General features: G+C 45.8%; 1 non-coding gene across 1 annotated transcript; it reads right to left on the bottom strand.

Annotated features, from left to right (window-relative positions):
• Nucleotides 1-8,892: 8,892 nt before the first annotated feature.
• On the bottom strand, nt 8,893-9,018 carry LOC115029334 (small nucleolar RNA SNORA17). The gene has a single exon (XR_015044775.1). It is a non-coding gene; the product is annotated as a small nucleolar RNA SNORA17 (small nucleolar RNA).
• Nucleotides 9,019-13,847: the final 4,829 nt, after the last annotated feature.

Raw genomic sequence — 13,847 nt, 5'->3', positions numbered from 1 at the left:
GGACAGATATTGTGTCCTCTACAGCTCTGATCCTCCCAGATCTTACAGAGATATTTTTCCCACCTTTCTTTTTTTTATTAGATATTTTCTTCATTTACATTTCAAATGCTATCCCAAAAGTCCCCTATGCCCTCCCCCCGCCCTGCTCCCCTACCCACTCACTCCCACTTCTTGGCCCTGGCATTCCCTTGTACTGGGGCATATGAAGTTTGCTAGACCAAGGGACCTCTCTTCCCAATGATGGCCAACTAGGCCATCTTCTGCTACATATGCAGCTAGAGACACGAGCTCTATAGCGTTGCAGACCCCTTCAGCTCTTGGGTACTTTCTCTAGCTCCTCCATTGGGGGCCCTGTGTTCCATCCTATAGATGACTGTGAGCATCCACTTCTGTATTTACCAGGCACTGGCAAAGCCTCACAGGAGACAGCTATATCAGGGTCCTTTCAGCAAAATCTTGCTGGCATATGCAATAGTGTCTGTGTTTGGTGGCTGATTATGGGATGGACCCCCGGGTGGGGCAGTCTCTGGATGGTCCATCCTTTCCTCTTAGCTCCAAACTTTGTCTCTGCAACTCCTTCCATGGATATTTTATTCCCGATTCTAGGGAGGAATGAAGTATCCACGAGTTGGTCTTTCTTCTTGATTTTCTTGTGTTTTGGAAGTTGTATCTTGGGTATTCTAGGTTTCTAGGCTAATATCCACTTATCAGTGAGTACATATCAAGTGACTTCTTTTGTGATTAGATTACCTCACTCAGGATGATATCCTCCAGATACATCCATTTGCCCAAGAATTTCATAAATTCATTGTTTTTAATAGCTGAGTAGTACTCCATTGTGTAAATGTTCCACATTTTCTGTATCCATTCCTCTGTTGAGGAACATCTGGGTTCTTTCCAGCTTCTGGCTATTATAAATAGGGCTGCTATGAACATAGTGGAGCATGTGTCCTTATTACCAGTTGGAACATCTGGGTATATGCCCAGGAGAGGTATTGCTGGATCTTCCAGTAGTACTATGTCCAGTTTTCTGAGGAACCACCAGACTGATTTCCAGAGTGGTTGTACCAGCTTGCAATCCTACTAGCAATGGAGGAGTGGTCCTCTTTCTCCACATTCTTGCCAGCATCTGCTGTCACCTGAATTTTTGATCCTAGCCATTCTGACTGGTGTGAGGTGGAATCTCAGGGTTGTTTTGATTTGCATTTCCCTGATGATTAAGGATGTTGAACATGTTTTCAAGTGCTTCTCAGCCCTTCGGTATTCCTCAGTTGAAATTTATAGAGGAGAAAGTGGGAAAAACCCTCAAAGATATGGGCACAGGGGAAAAATTCCTCAACAGAACAGCAATGGCCTGTGCTGTAAGATCAAGAATCGACAAATGGGACTTCATAAAATTGCAAAGCTTCTGTAGGGCAAAAGATACTGTCAATAAGACAAAAAGGCCACCAACAGATTGGGAAAGAATTTTTACCAATCCTAAATCTGATAGGGGACTAATATCCAATATATACAAAGAGCTCAAGAAGCCGAACTCCAGAAATTCAAATAACCCCGTTAAAAATGGGGTACAGAGCTAAACAAAGAATTCTCAGCTGAGGAATACCGAAGGGCTGAGAAGCACTTGAAAAAATGTTCAACATCCTTAATCATCAGGGAAATGCAAATCAAAACAACCCTGTGTTATATATATATATTTTTAATTTGAGGTTCCTTCCTCTCAGATGAGTTTAGCTCATGTCAAGTTGACATAAAGCTGTCTACCACACCTGCCTTTTCTGTGAAGGGCTCAGGTATGACCTGCCTTTTTATAAATTGCTGATTAAGAAGTTAGATTTTAAAAGTAACAGGAGAATTCCAATCCATTTTTTCATGTATTTACTGTGAGTGTCTCTGTGCATGATGGCATACCTATGGAGGTCAGAGGGCAAGTCATGGGAGTCAGTTATCTCCTTCTATCCTCTGGGCACCAGGGATTGCACTCAGGGTCTGGCTTGGTGGCAGATGGCTGATGTGATGAGCCATTTTGCTGGCTCCCAATCTATTACTTTAAAATGAAGGAAACAGAGAGCTTTTGGTGAGTGAAGGTAAAGAGGGATTCAACTTTTATCTTCCTGCTTCTATTAGCTGATAGTGCACACATCACATTAGTATATTCACATGCACTCACTTTGGCACATGAGAGAGAGAAAGAGTGAGAGAGAGAGAGAGAGAGAGAGAGAGAGAGAGAGAGAGAGAGAGAGAGAGAGAGAGAGAAGGAGAGAGAGAGAGAGGGAGGGAGAGGGAGAGGGAGAGGGAGAGGGAGAGGGAGAGGGAGAGGGAGAGGGAGAGGGAGAGGGAGAGGGAGAGGGAGAGGGAGAGGGAGAGGGAGAGGGAGAGGGAGAGGGAGAGGGAGAGGGAGATAGAGAGAGACAGAGGAGGGAAGGATAGATAAGACAGACAGACAGACAGCACTCTCAAGCTTCTGGAGATGATTGAGATGTTGCAATGGAATCTTCTTCCACATGCTTTGGCCAGAGAAAAGCGCTCCTCCAGGTCCACTGCCTTTGGAGGCCTTCCTTGCTCACATAGCCCTTAATCACATTGTGGAGGATGAGATGCTCTGTGCTTCTAGAACCTGCTTAGCTGATAATTCAATTTTGTGGCTGGACTCCATTTGTAAGCAGTGACGGCATTCCCCATGGAAGTCCAGAATTCAATTAGAGTCTGGCCACATCATTGCTCATTCTCGGCAGCCTTCCTTCAGTTGCTTCAACCATTCCTTCTTCTTGACCAAAGGCTCCCTGAGGTTTGTAGGACAATCTTCCCACCATCTGCCTAGTTGTGCTGCTGACTCTCACAGCGGCCATGTATAGTGGATTCACAGCTTAAAGGGACAGCATATTTTGGTCCCAGGGTCTGGGGTACTCTGGGAAACTGCTGATAAGTGGGGAATGGAGGGCTAAGGCATGGATATTCTGGATACTTCCAAACACTGTCTATCCACACAGCCACACAGCCACACAGCATGAGACCCCTTGGAATGCTTATTGGTAACAATTACTATAGTAGAACCTGCTAGAAAAGCAGATGTCTGGATCTCTAGTAAGTTTAGTCAACATGGTTCATAAAAAATGCAAATGTGCTTTAGATAAAGGCCACATGGCTTAGCCAGAACTTTCTGGACTGTTCTGATGGTTCATACCTTTAAACTCAACACCCAGGAGACAGAGGCAAGATTTTTTTGTGAGTTCAAGTCCAGTCCAGTCAACATAGCAAGTTCTAGGATAGCTAAGTCTACAAGATGAGATCCTGTGCCCCATAAAAGTATCTGTGTAGGGGGACAGGCAGCTGTAAAGACGGTTTGGTTGTTAAGAGCATTGTCAAGAGAACCCAAATTCAAGTGCCTGCATCCCATAGCAGCTTACGACCATCAGTAAATCCAGTCCCGGGGGATCTGATGTCCTCTTGTGGCCTCTGAGGGTCATCAGACATGCATGAGGTACACAGATACACAAGTAGGTAAACACCATTACACGTGAAATAATAAAATAAATACAACTACTTAAAGAGTCCAGTTAGGCAGCCATTGATTGCCCCCAGCATGTGAATGCTCCTCTCTGCATCTTTATGGCTATCTTGCCTTGCTGGTCATTGTCACGGCTGTTGGGGCTGGGTAGGACTCTTTGTCTTCTCCTCCCTGCTCAGCAGCTCAAATAGCGTTTTCTGATAGGTTAGACTGCAGGAGTGAAGTTTTCAGGTCAGGTCCAGCTTGACTTATCCTTGTCTTGTGTCCTGAGTGTGTGGTATCTTCAGCATCAGGGGCCACCTCCAACTGCTGAGAGGCAACCACATGCTGCAGTGATAATCTATATTGTTTTGGGGGGTCACTTAGACGACCTTGACCAGCCATTCAAAAGGAGGTTTCTCATGCCTGCTACTGGGGTTTTTATTAGTCTGTGGTTCTTGTAGGGAGCATTGTCAGGACAAGTGGCTTAATTTCCTTTAAACTGTGTGTGTGTGTGTGTGCATAGATACACAGCCACTTATATGTACTGTGCATAATTTTAGGTTGATATAAAATAATATGACTCCCTGAGACTGTATCAAACAACCTTGGTGTTATTTAACCGTGCTCTTTGTGGATATTGACCTCCCTCTGTCCATCCCAGCTGGAGCTTCATCCCCATTTTTTCTTTTTCACTTCATATCATCCATGTCCTGACGTTCCCTTTATAGCCAACCGACTCATGGTCCCTTTATACCTTCCTGGCTTTTGCAATTACTTCATGCTATATACTCATGTCTGAGGAACTGGAGCTAGAACCTGCAGGTGAGGGAGAGTGCGTAGTGTTTGCCTTTCTGGGTTTGGTTGCTTCACTCAATATCATCTTTTCTAGGTCCACCCATTAACTTGCAAATTTAGGAATTTCATTTTTTAAAAAAAGATTTTAAAATTTATTATGTATCCAGCTTTCTGACTGTATGTGTGCCCGCAGGCCAGAAGAGGGCACCAGATCTCATTATAAATGGTTATGAGCCATGTAGTTGCTAGGAATTGAACTCAGGACCTCTGGAAGAACAGCCAGCATGCCACGCACTCCGGTTGAGTCAGTTTGACAAGCTGAGAGGCTTGAAAGCTACACACAAGGCAAAAGAGTTTCACAGAAACTCGTTCCTGGAGTCTGGCGTTCTCTCTAACCCATACATTAATTTTCCATTCCCGTGTTAGTCTAGTGAATGGATCCATGTGCTCTCTTTTAGTATTATCCTATTATAAGTGCCTTGTAAGATTGAATTCGGACATAGCTAAAGCCTTCCGCCAGTGTTCCAACAGTCCTAGAATGTCCTTGAGCAAGACCATGGGCTTGAAATTCAGTAAGAATATTGCTATTTAGTGACATTCAGAATAGCCTCTGGTATTACACTATCACTTAGAATAAAAGCCAAGTCGCACCCATATACAGGAATTTACAATGGTTTAGGAAGTAGATCGGGCTATGGTTTTAGAGTATTGCATTATTCATGAGATGGTTAGCTAGAACGGAACTCCCTAGTTAGAACCATGACTTGGGTGTGAAAGCCCTTGCCCTAGGAGAGTAAAGACCTCACACCTGGCTTCTAAGACTATAGCTGACCTTAGATAGGGCTGACTTTGTCTCAGTTATTTTTATTGCCCAGTTCCTTCCGATCTTTGCGTTTTCATTCCTCTCTTCTGTGTAAGAATCATTAAGCATCCGGTTACCTCATTTGTACCTTGCGGGTATGTCACCCAACTTCTTTATTGTCTTCTGTATAAAAAGTCTGATGCTCGATTTGACAAAATACATTCAGATTCTACACGACCTCTCCTGTGTGCATCTGTCTGTCATTCATCCGACGCTTTGCCCACCGTAGACTAGAGACCCATTCCACGCAGACAAAGGGGCCCAGAGGGTCTGCGGCACCAGCACTCTTAACCTCTGAATCATCTCTCTAACCCAATTTCATATTTCTGTACAACTGAATAGCATAGCATTGTGTATGCCATTCAACAGGAAGGAAATAATGCCTGGTACTGAAAACCTAGCCAGCTTCCCGGGGCGAGTGAGTGCCTGGCCTTAGGAAAGAACCTACTGTTGCTGTTTTTCAGCAGCAGCACAATTCCTTTATATTTTAAATCTTATCCTTATACCCAGAGATAAGTAGAGCTACCACCCATCCTCAAAGAAGCCAATTTTTACAGCAAATGGAGACCATCAATGAAAACCACAGCTGGGTACAATGCAAAGATCAACGGATAGTGGGAACCGCAGCCCCATGGATGCAGCTGTATCGTAACTCCTGCAGCCATGGCTCAGGGAGCGTTGAGGAGGAGGGGGCAGTAAGATTGTAAGATCCAGAGTCCCGGGAAGACTGCTGAGAAACATTTTCAACAGCAATCATTATGATCAATTATTTCAGAGCTCTGGAAATTAACTGAGGGTTTCTCAACATTTTAAATAGCATTTAGTCAATAAAAAAATTATGAGACCCAAGTAAAACCAGTAAGCATGGCATTTTAGGTTGCTTGTTCCTATCTTCCTCTCCCCAGCTCTCTGGGACACTTGATAGCAGACAGCTTCACAGGGCAATCAAGGACAACAGAAGCCTTGAGACCTCTGGTGCTGACAGAACAGGCTCATGCTCCCTGTGAATTCCCTCTTGGGGAACTGACACTGAACTGTCTTGCAGTTCTCTGGAAGAGCTCCATTCCCATTTAGCATGGTTCAGAGATTAATTTGTGAGAGCACAAATATCCCGAAGGCATTTGTATAGGAAAACCAACTAACCAGCCTGCTAGCCAGCCAACCAGCCAGCCTACCAACTACCCAACCAACCAACCAACCAACCAACCAACCAACCAACCAACCAACCAACCAACCACCTTCACTCCCAATAAAAAAACAAAGCAAGTACAATAAATGAACAAAACCCAGAAAACCAACTCATGGAACTTGCTTACCACTGCAGTTGGTGGCCAGGATGAGTTGGATCGAATAAGAGACATGTCAAAAATTTAAAAGGAAACATTGGAGAACAAGATCTGTCCATGCTTTTGAAAAGCTAACATTCCTGGCTAGGTAGAAGGGTTAACATGGGGCTAACCTCTGAATAACTTACAGGCAATGGCAGGTGCTTGCTGGAACATTGAAGACATGACCCAACACACAAAAACTTTCTCAGCAAAGAATGGACTTAGGGACACAGAGGATCTAAGGATACCTCTGTGCAATCTTTAGCTGATCACTAACCTGAGGGATCTAAAAGATAACATTGGGCAAGCATTAGCTGGTCATTAAGCTGAGGAACCATTTCTGTGATATATTATAGCAAGTTAGCTAGACAAATATTAAGTGGTTCAGGAAAATCACTAAACAAAACAAACAAAATGTGTCACTAGCAGCAACAACAGCAATAACAACAGATCCTAGAGAAGGACCATGTCTTATTTTTAGAAATATCACTTTTATTTTACCTAAAGCATCTATAAAAAATAATGAGAAGTGCAAAAAAGAAATCCAAGAGAGCATGGCCCATTTTTAGAGGAAAAAATAATGAATATAACAGTTGGTTAGTGTGCACTGTCCCTGAGGAAGCCTAGACACTGGACACGCTGTCACAGACTTTAGATCACCCTCCATAAGCACAGGAAAAGAAGGAAAGAAAACACATTCAAATACTGAAAGCACAGGACAGCAGTGCTTTCTAAGCATAGAGCAGATCTCAGTGATGAGGCATGACGCTAGAGAGAGGATCAAATTCAAGTCTGATGTTAAAAAGTAAAAATCCAGAAGTGGAAAGTTGCATGGCATTTCAGAATGTGCACAGGAAATGGTCTGTGAGTTGAAGACAGCGTAAGAAACAGGGAGGAGAGTGAGAAAACCCAACAGTCTCAGAGATCCGAGCAGACCAGACAGCAGCTGGAAGGATGTTTGAAGAGACAATGGCCATCAATATCCCAAATTCGACACAAAACACTGATTTATATATTCAAGAAAACCAGTAAGCCCTTGGTTGATTAAAAAGAAACAAACTCCCAGCCGAATCAAAACCATCAAAGCCACAAAGAATCTTTAAAGTGGCATTAGAAGAATAAGCTACCACGTTCAAGAGCACTTTAATATGACTAACTACAGCTTCGGAGGACAGAAAGCAAAGGGGTCATATAGTCAAAGCAGAAAATGAAAAAAAATCACTCAAGAATTCTATGTCTAGAAAACCATCCTTGAAAAAAATAAAAGAGAAATGTCTAGACAACCAATTATGAATGAATTCACCAGCGCGGGAGGGGAGGATCTCTCCCTCATCAGCTCCACCATAGAGCAGACAAGAGTCTGGGCCCCTTTCCTGTGCTCACACCCTCAGGGTCGGCTCACTCACAACCCCTGCATCCAGGGCTAGCTCTACAATGCTGCCCGGGTGAAGTGCAGGGGCAGCTCTTCCGAGTTTACAGTTGGTGAGGAACAGGGATAGCTCTCCCACTCTGAGCTCTGATAATGTTGGGACAAGCTATCCCATCTGCTATTGGTGGTAAGGGGTGAAGGGCAGGGAATCTCTCCCTGTCTCCTCATTGAAGACAACTGGTGAGACCAGCTCTCCCATGCTCTCACACCTTTGGGGCTGCTAACCCACAACTCCTGAAATACTGGACCGGCTCTCTGGAGTACTGCAGCTGGCTAAGGGTGGTATCAGCTCTTCTGCTCTCCAAGGATGTCCAGGTGAAGGATGGGGCAAGCTCTGCACAGCCCTGGTAACACCAGCCTTTGGTGGTAACAGATCCCTGCTGCCCCGGGGCCAAGGACCTAGACGAGGCCCCCTGGTGGTTGCAGGAGGCATTACTGGCTATTCACATCAGGCTGTTCCTTATTCCGCCCCCAGTTCTACCTTTCTTCATTGCTGCCCCTCCCCATCCTTCTGTTTCTCTTTCTTTCCCATTTCTCCACCACTTACTTGTTCCTCTTAGTGGCGCCAGCCCAGGGTCTCTGAGCCTCTGGGTTGGTGTTAGGAGTGCTGTGTCCCTCCTGTCCTTTATGGCGCTGAGTAAGGATCGTCTGCTCCACTAGGCCTGTACTGCTCTCGACTGGTGGTCATCTCAGGCTAGGACCCTGTGCAGGCCCCATGGTGACAGACTGGTGGTCGTTTGGGTTGCTCCTTGCCCCTGAACTGTCTGAGGACTTCCGTGTGACGGTCATCGGTCTTGGGTTCACTCCTGCCGGGGGCCTGAGGACCCAGGTGGGGCTTTCTAGTCTCCAGCTCATTCCCTCCCCTGGGATCCTATCAGGGTTTGTGCAATGCCTAATGGCTGGCTGTCTCAGGCTAGCCCCCTGTATGGGCACCCTGGTGCCAGGCTAGTGGTCATGTCAGGCTTGTTTTTTTTTTTTTTTCCCAGGGAATGTTAAAAGTACTAATCATTCAAATCTTCAGAGGTCAGAACACTGAGCATAAATACAGCCTCTCTCCTCTGCCACCTACTGATGCACTCCAGTTTGTTCATTCATCTCCTTGCAAATGGACATTGGGATCCTTTCTAGTTTTTATCTTTTATGAATGATTTTCTCTAAATATCACCATCTGTCTTAGTCAGGGTTTCTATTCCTGCACAAACATCATGACCAAGAAGCAAGTTGGGGAGGAAAGGGTTTATTCGGCTTATACTTCCATACTGCTGTTCATCACCAGGGAAGTCAGGACTGGAACTCAAGAAGGGCAGGGAGCAGGAGCTGATGTAGAAGCCATGGAGGGATGTTCTTTACTGGCTTGCTTCCCCTGGCTTACTCAGCCTACTCTCTTATAGAACCAAGACTACCAGTCCAGGGATGGCACCACCCACAAGGGGCCTTTCCCCCTTGATCACTAATTGAGAAAATGCCTTACAGTTGGATCTCATGGAGGCATTTCTTCAACTGAAGCTCCTTTCTCTGTGATAACTCCAGCTGTGTCAAGTTGACACAAAACTAGCCAGTACACCCATAGTTGTTTTTTTGTGGGGTTCATGCTTTAAATTAGGCCTTTTATATTGGAGTTATGGGAATTTTAAAATACTCTGGAAACATGTCATATATATATATATATATATATATATGTACATATATATATATTCATTTTTCTAGTCCTTTATTTGTTGATTGATTTTCTTACAGATAAAGTTGAAAATTTTGAAGTCTAACATCATTATTTTTCTATTGGAGTTACTACTTCTCTGTCTTGCCTAAGAATAGTTTTCTAGCCCAAGATTAAAGATAGCCTATTTTAGCCGGGCGGTGGTGGTACATGCCATAATCCCAGCACTTGTGAGGCAGAGGCAAGAGGATCCCTATGAATCTGAGACCAGCCTGGTCTATAGAGTGAGTTAGTTCCAGGACAGCCAAGGTTGAGGAACCCTGCCTCAAACCCATCCCTCACATCAAAAAGCCCATAGTGAATGATTTATTGTAGAAGTGCGTTGGTTTATTTAACCGGGTGGTAAGGACAGGTCACTTCTTGGAGGACAGGGTGGGCAAGAAGTCCAACACTGACCTGTGAGGGTCACTGCAGTACAGTGAAGAGGTTTTGAAGTCTTATTGGAGACAGGGATTTCTCAACTCTGAGGCACACAACTCTAGGAACATGGGTCACGGGACAGCATGTGACTGTCCCAAGCCTGTGCTGAGGAGGGCAGGGCAGTTCCTCCCTGAATAGGCCAGTGGGAGTCAGAGCTATAATCAATTTAGCCTTTCTTCTGGTCAAAGGAAGCCACCAGAGGGCACTGTGCGAGCAGGTTTCCAGGCCAGCAGGCTGTGGCTTTACCCAGGCTTGTAGCTAGCAGTGGGCCCTTGCTGGCTGTGGACAGAGGGAAACGTGATGGGCTGTCACAGTCACAGCAGAAGGCAGGGGGGAGGGTGACCTCAATATCTGCAAGAGGCCCTCTCCTTGTTCCCTTAGGGACAACTTACGGTGGAGGATAGGGAAGAGTTCAGGACGAGAAGCTCAGTGGCCCGGAGCCAAAGACAGCAGAGCCAAGAGGAACTGTGGAAGGTGACAACTCACCATGGCCAAATAATGTGCTCCAGCAGCAAGGCATTCTGGGAAGAGAGGAAGATGTGGCTACAAAGTTGGGGCCCTAGGGAGTTTCTGAAGGAGCTAGGCAGACTGAGTGGACTGTGTCCATTCAATACCAAGCATCAGACACCCTGGGCATTCAGGACTGAGAGACACTGACAGGAGTCTAGCTCACAGCATATCACACAGGTGGGAAAGCCCTAATAACCAAGCTGGTGGTCTTGGTATTCAATCAGATGGTCGTCCAGGAGCCAGGCCCAGAACCAGGAATCATCTGGCAGAGGGATAAGGGCAAACGTAGGCCACCGAGGCATCAGACTGGGCCCACTTTGACCTCACATCATGAAGAAGCCACGAAAGTGCCTGGAGCCTCAGGCTTAGCCTTGAGGCTCACAGATGAATTTCAGATACTTAAGGTCTTAGTAGGAGCAATGGCCTGCTCTTTGCTAAGGGGACAGAAGTGCACAGGTTTGGGGTACCATAACACATTCTAAGCACTCTCTACGAGGACGGTGATTAAGACCAGCCTCCTGACTTGGGCCCACAAAATGCTGCACGAATGGCAGTTACTTTAGCCTTTCTGTTGCAGGGTTGCCATAACCATTGCCCATATCTCCCCCAAGCCAGTATGAAGATACTCTCTTGCATATCCCTCCAAGGGCACCCCACCATCCGTGGGAACCCTCTGAGCCTCTCAGCCTGTAGCAGTTTGAGCCTCCAATAACTTGCCCCTGACACCTCTGTCTTTATCTTTGACTCTCATCTCTGTGGGCACTAACACATCATTCCTTTAGTATGTCTGGGATAGACCAGTCCCTTCTGTTGTTTGCATTCCCCTTTCCTAGAATGGAATGTTCTTTCCTGCCCTGTCTGCTTGAGGAGTATTGAGTCAGCCTTTAGCTGTTCAAACTTCACCTTAACACTTTACTTGACCAGCCACAACTTGGCATCATACAGAATGCATAGTTCAGGTAACATCAAATTGTTGACCACAAATTCATTTCCCCTCTATTTCTTGCCAAGTATTCAAATTCCAGGAAGACAGTCCTTCTGTGGCTAAAGAATAAAAACCAGGCAGGTCAAGGCCAACACTCCAGCCTTACCCTTCCCACAGCATGACACCAGTGCCAAGCTCTTGCTCTGGTCACTGCCCTTAAGTCTCCCCCGACTGGTGGTCTGATACAGTCTTCTCAATCCAACAGTGGCAGACTTAGAAGCCGTTTGCAGTCGAATGAGAGCAGCTACGGTCTTCCCTTAGATCTGCCTCTGAGCTACTGTGTGGGTTGGCTGAGGACCCACAGAGAGGCCTGAGAATCTGAGGCCATTAAAGCCCTGTTTTATACCTGTGAGATGTTCTGTTCTCGCGTTCTTTACCTTTACTTGCCTTTCTTTTGAAACCATTCACTGAGTGCCAAATGCATGTTAGACATAGTTGGGTTTGAATTTGAGCTGCCCCCAAGGGTTCATGTGTTGAAAACCTGGTCCTATGTTGGTAGTGCATTTTGGGAGGTTCTTGCAAGTTCAGGAGATGGGGTAGAGCTGGAGGAGGTAGGTCACAGGGAGGGGGTCTTTGGTGATATCTGGCCCCTTCCTCTCTCGCTCTGCTTGCTATGATGCTAGAACCTTCTCTGACGTAATGCTCCAGCCACTGTGATGCTCTGTCCAAGTTCCTGCGGACCAGATAGCCATGGACCAAACCCTTTGAAACCATGGACCTAAACACATATTTCTTGTCTTAAGTTGTTTGTGTCATGTGTTTGGTTACAGCAAATAGAAAAGTAACTAACTCAGATACTTGATATTAAAAAATGAATAGGGCAAAGCTCTTGCCTGCACAGTACTTGGTTTTTCTGAGAATGATGTGATCAGAACAGTAATACTGTGTAACAGGGCTGCCAGTACAGTTGTTTACTATGGATTGCTTAAGCAGAAAAGAATCCCTAAAAGGTTATTGGAAGCCCTCCAAAGCTCTTACAGGAAGAAGACTATGATTTATACCACAGTCATAGATTTGGGCTCAGTTTCCCGGAACCTGCTCAGCCCTTGTCTGTCAGCTCATGTTGCAACAGAAGGAAATGAATTAGCTCCAAGGGAGTCACACACCTTGATAGGAGACCAGAGCCTCCGGGATGGGTTAGCTCTCTGAGAAAGCTAAAGAGCGAGAGCACCAGGACGAACCTTTCTCGGCACAGAGTCCTGGCTAGACCGTAAGCACAGAGCACCTGTGGTCACAGAGAAACAGGGTGGGTAACAACTAAAGTTGTAAAACCAGATTCTCTCCAGAGCTTGCATGAAGGGAGAAGTACCTTGCATGTACTTGACTTAGTTCTGTAGGAATAAAGAGGACTTGGAATCAAGGGTCAGAGGAGATATAGAGGTAAAGGGAACTCTGACAAAAGTCACCAAACAGGATTCTTGCTAAAGACAGGCCAGAGTGAGCAGAGGGTGCTAGGGCTACCCTGGGAGAGGGAGGCTTGCTGCTGAAACTGGAATTGGAGAAGAAACACATGGGAGGGTGCTCAGAGAAGATAAAGGAGGCTGACTGTGTGACTGTGGATCTCCTTGGGGTAGGGTGGGGCATTGTGCACTGGCCCATGAGAACAGAGGGAGCAGGAGCTGTGAGCAGGGTTTGTACAGCTGAGACTATGCCGGAAGGACTTCTGGAGATAGTTTCAGGGAGACAGATCTGTTTTATGTTTCAAAGGTAGGGTATAGAAGGGTTCTGGGGGTTATGGGCAGGACGGGCTGATGGGTCATAACACAGTACCTACTGATCATATGGTGGGAAGGGCTTATAGGCTGAACTATGAGCACATGCAGGAAGCTCTGTGCAGGGTCATCCTTTAGGCACCTGTGTTTAGAGACACTCTCCAGATAAGATCAGGCAGAGAAGAGGAAGCCCAGGTGAGAGAGAGAGTCCTCCATTTTACTCCAAGCTCGGGGAGCTGTCTGGACATGGTGGACCGCTCCCTTAATAGCAGGGTCTTCCAACAGACTTTGGCTTAGTTGGAAAGGACTCTACAGATACAGTAACAGAAAAAAGACAGGACCATTCAAGAAAAAAAATAAATTCTCATCTATGGATACTTCCAAGTGTACCCTATATATACACCAACTTCAGCAACGAATACCCCTGGGTGCATGAGTACCAGAGACTACAGAAAAGCTGCAGGTTGCCATAGGACTAACTAACTTTAATGCCCCACCTATCCCTGAGATATGAGAATTTGGGTCACAAACTAGGAGGGGAGTGGAAATAATCATCATTTAGAAGTCCTGTCCCCAGGGCAATATGGGGCACATGTCAC

Source organism: Mus caroli, unplaced genomic scaffold (assembly GCF_978045245.1).
Source record: "Mus caroli unplaced genomic scaffold, Mus_caroli_1 scaffold_12, whole genome shotgun sequence".
Taxonomy (NCBI): Eukaryota; Metazoa; Chordata; class Mammalia; order Rodentia; family Muridae; genus Mus; species Mus caroli.
The sequence above is the reverse complement of the archived record's forward strand: the minus strand, read 5'-3'. Positions and strand labels throughout refer to the sequence as shown.